This window comes from Pseudorasbora parva, chromosome 25, assembly GCF_024679245.1.
Source record: "Pseudorasbora parva isolate DD20220531a chromosome 25, ASM2467924v1, whole genome shotgun sequence".
Lineage (NCBI taxonomy): Eukaryota > Metazoa > Chordata > Actinopteri > Cypriniformes > Gobionidae > Pseudorasbora > Pseudorasbora parva.
In genome coordinates this window covers 33,475,709-33,488,555 of record NC_090196.1, presented here as the reverse complement: position 1 = coordinate 33,488,555, position 12,847 = coordinate 33,475,709, and positions in this window count along the sequence as shown.

Below are 12,847 nucleotides of genomic sequence, written 5' to 3'. Positions count from 1 at the left end.
TACGGCAGTTATGGCGTGAATGCCTTCTAAGGCGAAGGTCCTTAAACTGAAATAGTGGAGGAAAAAAAGACAAACAATCTGTCCTTCAAACAGTCACAATGAAGAGCGGCTGCAAATGCCATCAAACAACTCTCTCATCCTCTTGTCCTCACACACACACACACTTTCGTGTGATGCAAACAAATGTTTTATGTTTCTGCTTTGTTGAAGAAGAATAGGCCGATGAAAGGCTGAAGCAGAGATGGAAGGTGAACAGGGTCGCCAAATCCTAACTCAGTAAGGGCCATGCCAAGGGCTGTGAATAAAATCAGGGACTGGACATATATTTAGGCTGCGTTCACACTTGTAGTTCTACCAGAAAGACTCGGGGAGAAATATATTAACAATAGTGCATTTATTAACAGCTCAGCAAGCTGATAGTGTACAGAGTCATTTTGGCGTAGGCCCCGTCCGAAGAGCATAATCCGAGGGTCTCGGATCTGCAATTCCTGCCTGAAGACGAGGGCAGGGGCGCAGCCGACCCCCCGGTAGGGTATGGACAGGGCCATCCTGGTGTTGGTGGGGAGGATGGGGGTAATCGTCACTTCAGTATCTGCGAACTCAAACGTGTAAGTACAGAGCCTTTATACCGTGAGCATGAGAATATCATTGGATTAGAGTGAAGGCATTAAGTGACGTAGTAATTGAGTCTTCCCAGCAGAACTTATGCTAGAGCTTTCATTTCGGTTAGTTTGGTTCGTTTGGTCCGGACCAAAAAACAAAAACAAAACATATAGTCCTGGTCCGCTTAGCATTCACACTGGCATTTTTAACAGCAAACCTAAAGTTACCGAACCAAAGGCTCAGGGAGACGCTCACAACCTGATTGGTCGGCTTATATGACGTAGGAGCTGCTTACCGAACATTCAGAACAACGCTGTGTGCTGATTAAACGCCATCATTTTATGCGTGTACATATGGCATTATTATTACCAGCTGAGAACTCATGAAGAGCTCATAAAATGTTCAAAACATTCAAAACAGCTCCAGGATTTCCTCCGTTGTGCAGAAAAGGGACGGCCGTTCTGTCGTCTGTACCGGATAATACTGGCCGACAGATCCTCTGATGAGAAGAACCAGGTTTGCTTTTTGTGCGTTTCTTCTAGCATTTTCGAAGCATGCTCGTCTGACCAAATATTGATGAGGCTCTTCCTCGTTGCTCTGTTTGCCCTCTAACGTTAACGTTACTCATTTTGGATACACCGATCTTTCCGCGTCATTAAATCAGCTGACTATGCGTCTCATCTTCTGACATTACGTCCTGTTTTTGGTCCGTCTACATGTCTTTGGTCCGTGTTGCGTTCATATATCAGTCGAACCGCACCAGAGTTCGTTTGGAAGCGGACTGAGACTCCTCTTTTTAGCGCTCTCGGTCGGCTTGTTTGGTGCGCACCAGGGTTCAGAGGGCAGCGTTCACATGTGTTCAAATGAACCGCACTAACCAAACAATCGCACCAGAGTTTGTTTGGAAGCGGACCGAGACCCATGTTTTTAGCGCTCTCAGTCCGCTGGTTTGGTGCGCACCAGGGTTCAGATGGCAGCGTTCACATATGTTCAAATGAACCGCACTAAACGAGCAATCGCACCAGGGTTCGTTTTAATCCAGCCAAACATGACAAGTGTGAACACACCCTTAGAGGATTTTTAGTCTATTAGTAATGACTATATAAAACACACACAGTGTTTCCCACACATAGACTAATTTAATGCGGTGCGCCACAGAATCAACACCAGCCGCCACCTATTGCGTTTCATCATTATTTTTATAAACGCTATTTAAAGGTCCTGTTCTTCGCGATTCCATCTTTCAAACTTTAGTTAGTGTGTAATGTTGTTGTTAGAGCATAAATAATACCTGTACAATTATAAAGCTCAAAGTTCAATGCCAAGCGAGATATTTTATTTAACAGAAGTTCCCTTTCAAAGCCTACAGCGAGCGGCCGGTTTGGACGACACCGCTGCACTTCCTGCTGTGATGACGTCACTAGAACCGTTTGTTGTCTAAAGCTCCGCCCACAAGAACACACAAAATAGGGGGCGTGGTCTCGTTGAGCGCCAGCATCTCCCCGTTATGGTAAGAGGCGGGACCTTTCCGGGCAAAGTGTGCTAAGCTGCTGTCCAACACGGGAAGTGCTCGCCCAATCAGAACTCGTTACGTGTTTCTGAAGGAGGGACTTCATAGAACAAGGAAATCATCAGGCCGTTTTTAGGACAGAGAAAAAAAAATACTGTGTTTTTTTACACGCAAAACATGAACTCATGTTATATTGCACACTCTAAACACAATCAAAGCTTCGAAAACACGAAAAACGGGACCTTTAAAACACGTATGCAGGGTATTTTCAGCTGCATTTCCTTTCCCTGCTCACCTCTGCCTCTCGCGTATCTCTCTCAAACACACACACACACACACACACACACACACACACACACACACACACACACACACACACACACACACACACACACACGGTGCGTTGCATTCAATCGTAACAGAGTTGCGACATGCGTTCATCTTCATCAGTCACATGACTGTCAGTCATAGTCACAACTTTTTATCAATTAAATAAATGTTATATTTTGAATAATATTTATTGAATATTTTCAGGAGATCTTTTGGTACTAAATACTATTTGTGCAATAATTATGGTCCATTAATGACCACTTAAAATATTTTTCTTCTAATATTTCTATTGCAAGTAGTGTAGTAATTAAGGTTAAAATAGAGAATTCCAACGCAAAGAGGCAAATTCGAGTCATTTTTTGTCTGGAAAAATAACAGGAGATCATAACTGCTTGCTTATTTTTAGGTTTTGCATTTGAATAGCCTACATGTTTAGACATTGTCAAACACTATAATTCTTTAAATGTTCAATTTTAAAACGTTAATAATGTACATCGTAATATTTAGTTCTTTGGGGGGGTGTAACTTTTTTTAAAGGCGTTGACTTGGCCTCCAAATTCCCCAGATCTTAATCCAATCGAGCATCTGTGGGATGAGCTGAACAAACAAGTCCGATCCATGGAGGCTCCACCTCACAACTTACAGGACTAAAAGGATCTGCTGCTAACATCTTGGTGCCAGATACCACAGTTTTGGCAGCAAAAGGGGGACCAACACAATATTAGGTCATAATGTTATGCCTGATCGGTGTAATATAGCCAAATGTCCAATAAATCTGTTCTCATTTCCTATATAATTTTTGTCACTCAGTAAGAACGAATATGATGGTGAACGGCCACATTTTTTATACGTGTATATGATCTGATTTGAAAGAGTTCATAAACTGAAGGATCCTATAGTTTCAGCTCCTTGGCTTTGACTGTTAATGCGAGGAGACGTGGTGCTGAGGCTGAAGACGACGCAGTTCCGTGTCCATGCTTCTATATTATCATTTTTCATTTTCAAATGCCTTCTAATGTCCGTATGTCCATCCGATATCCATCCATTCACTCGTCTATCCATCTATCAATCCATTAATCTATCTTTCCATCCATTCATTCATCCGTCTATCCCTCCACCCATCTATATATCCATACATTAATCTATCCACCCATCTATCTATCTGTCCATCCAACCATCCATCCATTCATTCATTCATTCATTCATCTATCAATCCATCCATTCATTCATCTATCTGTCCATCCATCCATTCATTCATCTATCTATCTGTCCATCCATCCATCCATCCATCCATCCTCTTGTCTATCCCTCCACCCATTCATCTATCTGTCCATCCATCCATCCATCCATCCATCCATCCATCCATCCATCCATCCATCCATCCTCTTGTCTATCCCTCCAACCATTCATCTATCTGTCCATCCATTAATCCATCAATTCATCTATCTATCCATCTATCCATCCATCCATCTATTCATCCACTCATCTATCCATCTATAATCCACCCATGTATCCATCCATCCATCCAACCATCCATCCATTCATCTATCTGTCCATCCATCCATCCTCTCGTCTATCCCTCCACCCATCTATCTATCTGTCCATCCATCCATCCTCTTGTCTATCCCTCCACCCATTAATCTCTGTCCATCCATCCATCCATCCATCCGTCTATCCCTCTATCCATCCATCCATTCATCTATCTGTCCATCTATCTATCCATCCGTCTAGCCATCTATCCATCCATCCATTCATCTATTCATCCACTCATCTATCCATCAATCTATCCATCCATTCATCTATCCATCCATCCATTCATCTATCTGTCCATCCATCTATTCATCCACTCATCTATCCCTCTATCAATCTATAATCCACCCATGTATCCATCCATCCATTCATCTATCTGTCCATCCATCCATCCATCCATCTATCTGTTCATCCATCCATCCTCTTGTCTATCCCTCCACCCATTAATCTCTGCCCATCCATCCATCCATCCATCCATCCATCCATCCATCCGTCTATCCCTCTAGCCATCTATCCATCCATCCATCCATTCATCTATCTGTCCATCCATCTATCCATCCGTCTAGCCATCTATCCATCCATCCATTCATCTATTCATCCACTCATCTATCCATCCATCTATCCATTCATCCATCAATCTATCTATCCATCCATTCATCTATCCATCCATCCATTCATCTATCCATCCATCCATTCATCTATCTGTCCATCCATCCATTCATCTATCTGTCCATCCATCCATCCATCCATCCATCATCCACCCATGTATCCATCCATCCATTCATCTATCTGTCCATCCATCCATCCTCTCGTCTATCCCTCCACCCATCTATCCACCCATTCATCTATCTGTCCATCCATCCATCCGTCTATCCCTCTATCCATCCATTCATCTATCTGTCCATCCATCCATCCGTCTATCCCTCTAGCCATCTATCCATTCATCTATCTGTCCATCCATCTATTCATCCACTCATCTATCCATCCATCAATGTATCCATCCACCCATCCATCCATCTGTCTATCATCCACCCATCTATCCATCCATCCATCTGTCTATCATCCACCCATCCATCCATCCATCCATCCATCCATCCATCCATCCATCCATCAGTCTATCATCCACCCGTCTATCCATCCATTCATCTATCTGTCCGTCCATCCATCCATGTACTTACTTTCGTTTTGTTGTTTGTTTATTTTTATGATTAAAGTATGTTGAGCATCCGCCGCTTCCCGTCTCCTTCTTCCTACAGCTAACCTTTCTACAACAGTTACAGCAGCTGCTTTCTGTTTGCAGCCTTTTCATTTTTAAAAGCAATCAAGTTTTGATTAGTGCACAACGTCCACACACAGGGTCTTACTGCAGTATATGCTGGAGAATAACACTAATTATTTACGATGAAACAGAGCAATAGTAATGAAAGCTGTTGAGTTTGAGTCTGAATAAACTCCCATGAAGCCACCTGAGGAACAGCCATTACAAACGTCTTTGTGAAGGTCTTAATTACAGCAGGAGCTCTTGTTTGGAAATTAAAATTCTTGAGCGACTGCACACAGCGCATTAACGGCTTTCCATAATGAATGCCGACATGATAATTGTACAGACAGAAGGCGCAAGTGCTCATTTCACACAAACACGGCTCTGCTGTCGGTATGAAGTGTGAATATGGGGACACAAGGGAATGGGGAAAAAACCTGCAAAGTCTGAAGGTCACGTCTGGGTCACAGCTGTAGCAGGAACGGCTCTTCTGATCAGCAGAGGAAATAAACACTCAAACACTAGGAAACAACAGTTATTATAAAGCATGGGACAGATTATGCATTTAATAATGCTGGTTTTGTTTTGTTCTTGTTTTAATGAGCTTTAGTCGAGTGAATATGTGATAATTAGCACAAACAGGTGCACAATCCGCTCTGCTGGCCATAAACTGACAAGTTTCTGACAAAATAAATAAAGATAAAGTGTTTGACATGCTGTGTTATCTTTGCACTAAAGTGTGATCAAGATGGATGGATGGGTGAATGGAAGGGTGGATAGATGGATGAATAGGTGGGTGGATGATGGGTGAATGAATGGGTGGATAGATGGATGGATGGATGGATGGATGGGTGAATGACTGGGTGGATAGATGAATAGATGGATGAGTGAATGAATGGGTGGATAGATGGATGGGTGAATGAATGTGTGGATAGATGGATGGATGAATGAATGGGTGGATAGATGGATGGATGGATGGATGGGTGGGTGAATGAATGAATGAATGGGTGGATGATGGATGGATGGGTGAATGAATGGGCTGATAGATGGATGGATGGATGGATAGATGGATGAATAGGTGGGTGGATAGATGGATGGATGGGTGAATGAATGGGTGGATGATGGATGGATGGGTGAATAGATGGATAGATAGATGGATAGATAGATGGATGAATAGGTGGGTGGATGATGGGGCAATGGATGGATGGATGGGTGAATGAATGGGTGGATAGATGGATGGGTGAATGGATGGGTGGATAGATGGATGGATGGATGGGTGAATGAATGGGTGGAAGGATGGGTGAATAGGTAGGTGGATGATGGGTGAATGAATGGGTGGATGGATGGATGGGTGAATTAATGGGTGAATAGATGGATGAATGGATGGATGAATGAATGGGTGGATAGATGGATGGATGGGTCAATGAATGGGTGGATAGATGGATGGATGGGTGGATAGATGGATGGATGGATGGATGGATGGATGGATGGATGGATGGATGGATGGATGGATGGATGGATGGATGAATGAATGAATGAATGGATGGATGGGTGAATGAATGGGTGGTTAGATGGATAGATGGGTGGATAGATCGATGAACAGATGACTGGATGGATGGATAGTTGGATGGAGGAATCTTTCTTTCTTTCTTTCTTTCTTTCTTTCTTTCTTTCTTTCTTTCTTTCTTTCTTTCTTTCTTTCTTTCTTTCTTTCTTTCTTTCTTTCTTTCTTTCTTTCTTTCTTTCTTTCTTTCTTTCTTTCTTTCTTTCTTTCATTGTATTTATATAGCACTGTTAAAAACAACCGAGGTTGACCAAAGTTCTTTTCATAAAAAGAATAAAAAACATAATACAACAAATCATATCTACGCTTCAGACATCACACACACACCCGTGTGGATAAACTGTGTGAGGGTTCTTGTCCTCCCTCCGTCTGTCACTCTTCTTTCCATCATCCATGGGTTTTGATTGGTTTTCATTGAATGCTTTTTGTGTGAATGCAATAAAAAATGATTCACAGTTCGCTCCACAGAGACTTCTGTGCGCTTGTGTGTAAGTGTGTGTGAGAGAGAACGTGTGTGAGTTAGTGAATGAGTGAGCAATTGTGTGTGTGTGTGTGTGTGGGGGGGGGGGGTTATTGTGAAATATGAGGACATTACCCATGTCCCCACTTTTCAAAAGGCTTATAAATCATACAGGAGGAGTTTTTATGAGAAAGTAAAAATGCAGAATGTTTCCTGTGATGGGTAGGTTTAGGGGCAGTGTGTGTGTGTGTGTGTGTGTGTGTGTGTGTGTGTGTGTGTGTGTGTGTGTGTGTGATGGGTAGGTTTAGGGGCAGTGTAAGGGGATAGAAAATACGGTTTGTACAGTATAAAAACCATTACGCCTTTGAAATGTCCCCATATGTCACTAAAACAAACAGGTGTGTTTGAGATTGTGTGCGTGAGAAAGAGTGTGTGTGAAAGTGAGTGAGTGTGTGCGTGTGTGTGTGATAGAGAAAGTGTGTGTATGTGTATTTTTTCACATTATTTTCATTAGAGAAATTGAGCAAAAACAGACAATATTCTAAAGGTCTAAAATGTAAACCTAAGGGTAACCACTGTATAAAATCACCATGACATTTCGCCAGAGGTGGACAGTAACTAAGCTCATTTACTTGAGTACTGTACTTAAGTTCACTTTTTGAGTATCTGTGCTTTACTGGAGTATTATTTTTTCTGTAAACTTATGACTTTAACTTCACTACATTTGAAAGACAAATATCGTACTTTTTACTCCACTACATTTCTATCAAGGCCGAAAGTCGTTTCTGTTGCAGCTCTGAAAGTCGGAGGATGATTTTTTTCCTTCTTTAAAAGGTTTTTGTTGTTGTTGTTGCAGACAGTCTATCAGGAATCTCTCTTAGGGTGTACTCACACTAGTCAGTTTGAACCGTGCCCGAGTGCGTTTGACTACCAAAGCGCGGTTCGTTTGACTAGTGTGAGTACTCTGAACCGTGCCCGGGCTCGGCTCGATTAGCCGGCCCTGGCCCGCTTGGAAGAGGTGGGCCAGAGCACGGATCAGTTGGACTCGGGCGCGGTTCACATGCAGTGTGAGCGCTAACCGTGCTGGAGTCCGTAATCAAAGCAGCAAAGTCCTTGCTGCACTTCAGCTGGTACCTTGCAAACCTCCTCATACGAGCAGCACGATTACGTGAACATTTTCGCACCACTAAGGCGACACATCTGTTTAACAACAGGCTGTGAGAGGGCTGTGGACCAAACCACACGAAAATTATCCACAAAGAAAACAGAGCGATGGACTCCATTGTGTTTAGAGCGCCGCTCTTCCTGTTTATCCCGAAACCGTCGCACCATAATGACGTAAGCGTGCTCCGGCACGAATGCTGAAACCTGAAACCGTCGCACCATAATAACGTAAGCGTGCTCCGGCACGAATGCTGAAACCCGAAACCGTCGCACCATAATGACGTAAGCGTGCTCCGGCACGAATGCTGAAACCCGAAACCGTCGCACCATAATGACGTAAGCGTGCTCCGGCACGAATGCTGAAACCCGAAACCGTCGCACCATAATGACGTAAGCGTGCTCCGGCACGAATGCTGAAACCCGAAACCGTCGCACCATAATGACGTAAGCGTGCTCCGGCACGAATGCTGAAACCCGAAACCGTCGCACCATAATGACGTAAGCGTGCTCCGGCACGAATGCTGAAACCCGAAACCGTCGCACCATAATGATGTAAGCGTGCTCCGGCACGAATGCTGAAACCCGAAACCGTCGCATCATAATGACGTAAGCGTGCCCCGGCACGAATGCTGAAACCCGAAACCGTCGCACCATAATGACGCAAGCGTGCTCCGGCACGAATGCTGAAACCCGAAACCGTCGCACCATAATGACGTAAGCGTGCTCCGGCACGAATGCTGAAACCCGAAACCGTCGCACCATAATGACGTAAGCGTGCTCCGGCACGAATGCTGAAACCCGAAACCGTCGCACCATAATGACGTAAGCGTGCTCCGGCACGAATGCTGAAACCCTATGTGAGTGCAGGCCAGCGGGGTAGTGGGGAGGGGGGACAATCGCACTCGGGCCCGGTTCATGGCAACCGTGCCTAGTGTGAGTACACCCTTATATGGTCATATACATTTTACCAACTTTTTTTGAACGCTGATCAGTTCATATCAAAATGGAAGAAGACGGTTCTTAGGTGCAGTGTGTGCACCCATAGCAATACTTTGAAAGTATGTTTCAGTTTAAAAAAAATCAAGATTAGTTTAGTTGGCACACACTTGGTGCATGTCTTATAAAATATTAAAAATGTAAACATCTGGGAGAAAGAGAAGAGTAAAGTTGTGAGAATATCAGATGTGTATCAGTGTATTGGATCCGTGCATTCGGCCTTAAAGTGACAGCGCTTTATAAAGAGCTTTGTAACTTTTCTACAAGTATTTAAATGAGTTTAAGTTAGTCGTCTGCTAGTGTGTCAGACGGAGCGTCACTGACTGGCTTAAACCATGATGGCATAATGTGCATTTATACAACTATAATACAATAATGAGCTGACATAAAAAAAGGAAATGTACTTTTTATACTTAAGTACTTTTGAAAACAAATACTTCTGTTCTTTTACTCAAGTACAAATCTGTTTTTACAACTTTCACTTGTAATGGAATAATATTTGACCAGTAGTACTTTTACTTTTACTCAAGTAATGAAGTTGTGTACTTTGTCCACCTCTGGGTTTCGCTGATATTTGGAAAACCATCTCCTCTGCTCGTATAATACTGCTGAGAGTGTGTCTCATCCATCTCTCCACACCAGATGAGACTGATCAACAGTTACAGTAAAGTCATTTATAATGTTACAAAAAATGCCATTCTTTTGAACTTTCTACACTCTAAAAAATGCTGGGTTAAAAACAACCCAAGTTGGGTTGAAAATGCACCAACCCAACAATTGGGTTGTTTTAACCCAATGGTTGAGTTGTTCTTACCCAGCAATTGGGTTGTCTTAAGCAACATTTAACCCAACCACTGGGTTAAAACAACTCAACCACTGGATTAAAACAACTCAACCATTGGGTTAAAACAACCCAATTGTTGGGTTGGTGCATTTTCAACCCAACTTGGGTTGTTTTTAACCCAGCATTTTTTAGAGTGTATTCATCAAATTCTGAAAAATAAAATGTATCAAGGTTTCCACAAAATATGAACTGTTTTCAACCTTGATAATAATCATAAATGTTTCTAAAGCTCAAATCATCATATTAGAATGATTTATGAAGGATCACGGGAATACATTATATTTTACTACACTCTAAAAAATGCTGGGTTAAAAACAACCCAAGTTGGTTTAAAATGCACTAACCCAACAATTGGGTTGTTTTAACCCAATGGCTGAGTTGTTTTAACCCAGCCATTGGGTTGTCTTAAGCAACATTTAACCCAACCACTGGGTTAAAACAACTTAACCGTTGGGTAAAATCAACCCAATTGTTGGGTTAGTGCATTTTCAACCCAACTTGGGTTGTTTTTAACCCAGCATTTTTTAGAGTGTATATATTCACATAGAAAACAGCTGATTAAAACTGTATGAGCGGTAAATAATCGCCGCAGTGAGACGGGGCTTCCTGCCTCACAGAGGATTATTCTCACAGCAGTTATGCGTAAACATGTTTGCAGAAGTATCAGTCGAGAGACATCGATTACAAAGCGCTTGAGTCCACAGAGAATCCACAAATAATTACATGAATTACTCTCTCAACACAAACACTTGCTGCTTTAGTCTTTTTGAATAACATTTAACCATTATTTACAATGTGGATCCCTCCTGCTCAATATATGTGCAAATACACACCGATTAGGCGTAACATTATGACCGGTGAAGTGAGTAACACTGATGATCTCTTCCTCACGGCTCCTGTTAGTGGGTGGGATATATTAGGCAGCAAGTGAACATTTAGTCCTCAGAGTTGATGTGTGTGAAGCAGGAGAAATGGGGACTTCCGGTTTGGCGATGTAAGAGAGAGCAGTAGCGACGAGATCCTCCCAACCACACTTCATAAAAACATACTTAAGCGTCTTCTTTTACCATCTGACCGGTTTGCAACGTGAAATATAAGAACTGAAATCAGTTTAGGAAGTGAAATGAGTAACTCTAAACAAAAGCAAAGCGCTGTGCCAGCAACACGATCAGGCACTACTCTAGCGGGTAAATTAGCAGCTATGGTGGCTAACGATACCACGAGCATCAAAGATACACCTGAAAAAGACAACCCAGATAATTTGTCGATGAGCCAGCTAGTCTCAGAACTGGCGAAACAACGGGTCAGCTTAAAAGAGGACATGGCAAGTCTAATTCAAGAATCAATTAAGCCGCTACAAGTCTCCGTTGACACACTGCGGGAGACCGTGAGCTCGTTCCAACAGCGGCTCACATCTACTGAAGTACTCGTCGGCGAAAACTTCGAAAGGCTAGTCTCGGCGGAAGCAACGATTAAATCATTGAAAGAAGCAGGAGAAATGGGCAAGCGTAAGGATTTGAGCGAGTTTGGCCAGATTGTGACGGCTAGACGACTGGGTCAGAGCATCTCCAAAACTGCAGCTCTTGTGGGCTGTTCCCGGTCTGCAGTGGTCAGTATCTATCAAAAGTGCTCCAAGAGGACCAGTGGAGAACCGGCCACAGGGTCATGGGCGGCCAAGGCTCATTGATGCACGTGGGGAGCGAAGGCTGGCCCGTGGGGTCCGATCAAACAGACGAGCTACTGGAGCTCAAACTGCTCCAGAAGTTAATGCTGGTTCTGATAGAAAGCTGTCAGAATACACAGAGCAGCTCAGTTTGAGGCGTATGGGGCGGCATAGCCGCTGACCAGTCAGGGTGACCTCTGACCCCTGACCCCGCCGAAAGCACCAACAGTGGCACGTGAGCATCAGAACTGGACCACGGAGCAATGGAAGAAGGTGGCCTGGTCTGAGGAATCACGTGTTCTTTTACATCACGTGGATGGCCGGGTGTGTGTGTGTGTGTGTGTGTGTGGCTTACCTGGGGAACAGGATGCACTATGGGAAGAAGGCGAGCCGGCGGAGGCAGTGTGATGCTTTGGCCAATGTTCTGCTGGGAAACCTTGGGTCCTCCATCCATGTGGATGTTACTTTGACACGCTCCACCTACCTAAGCATTGCTGAGACCATGTTCAGCCTTTGATGGAAACGGTATTCTGGTGGCTGTGGCTCTTCCAGCAGGATAATGCTCCTGACACAAAGCACAAACGCTTCAGGAATGGTTTGAGGCGTCGACTCGGCCTCCAGATTCCCCAGATCTCAATCCAATCGAGCATCTGTGGGATGGGCTGAACAAACAAGTCCGATCCATGGAGGCCCACCTCACAACTTACAGAACTTAAAGGATCTGCTGCTAACATCTTGGTGCCAGATACCACAGCACACCTTCAGGTGTCCATGCCTTGACGGGTCAGCGCTGTTTTGGCAGCAAAAGGGGGACCAAAACAATATAATGAATATTTTTATGTTAGATTGGTGTATGGTTCTAGTAGTGTGTGTTCAGTTTGTTTCGTGTGTGCTTGGAATACCAGGATGACCTACTGGAAAT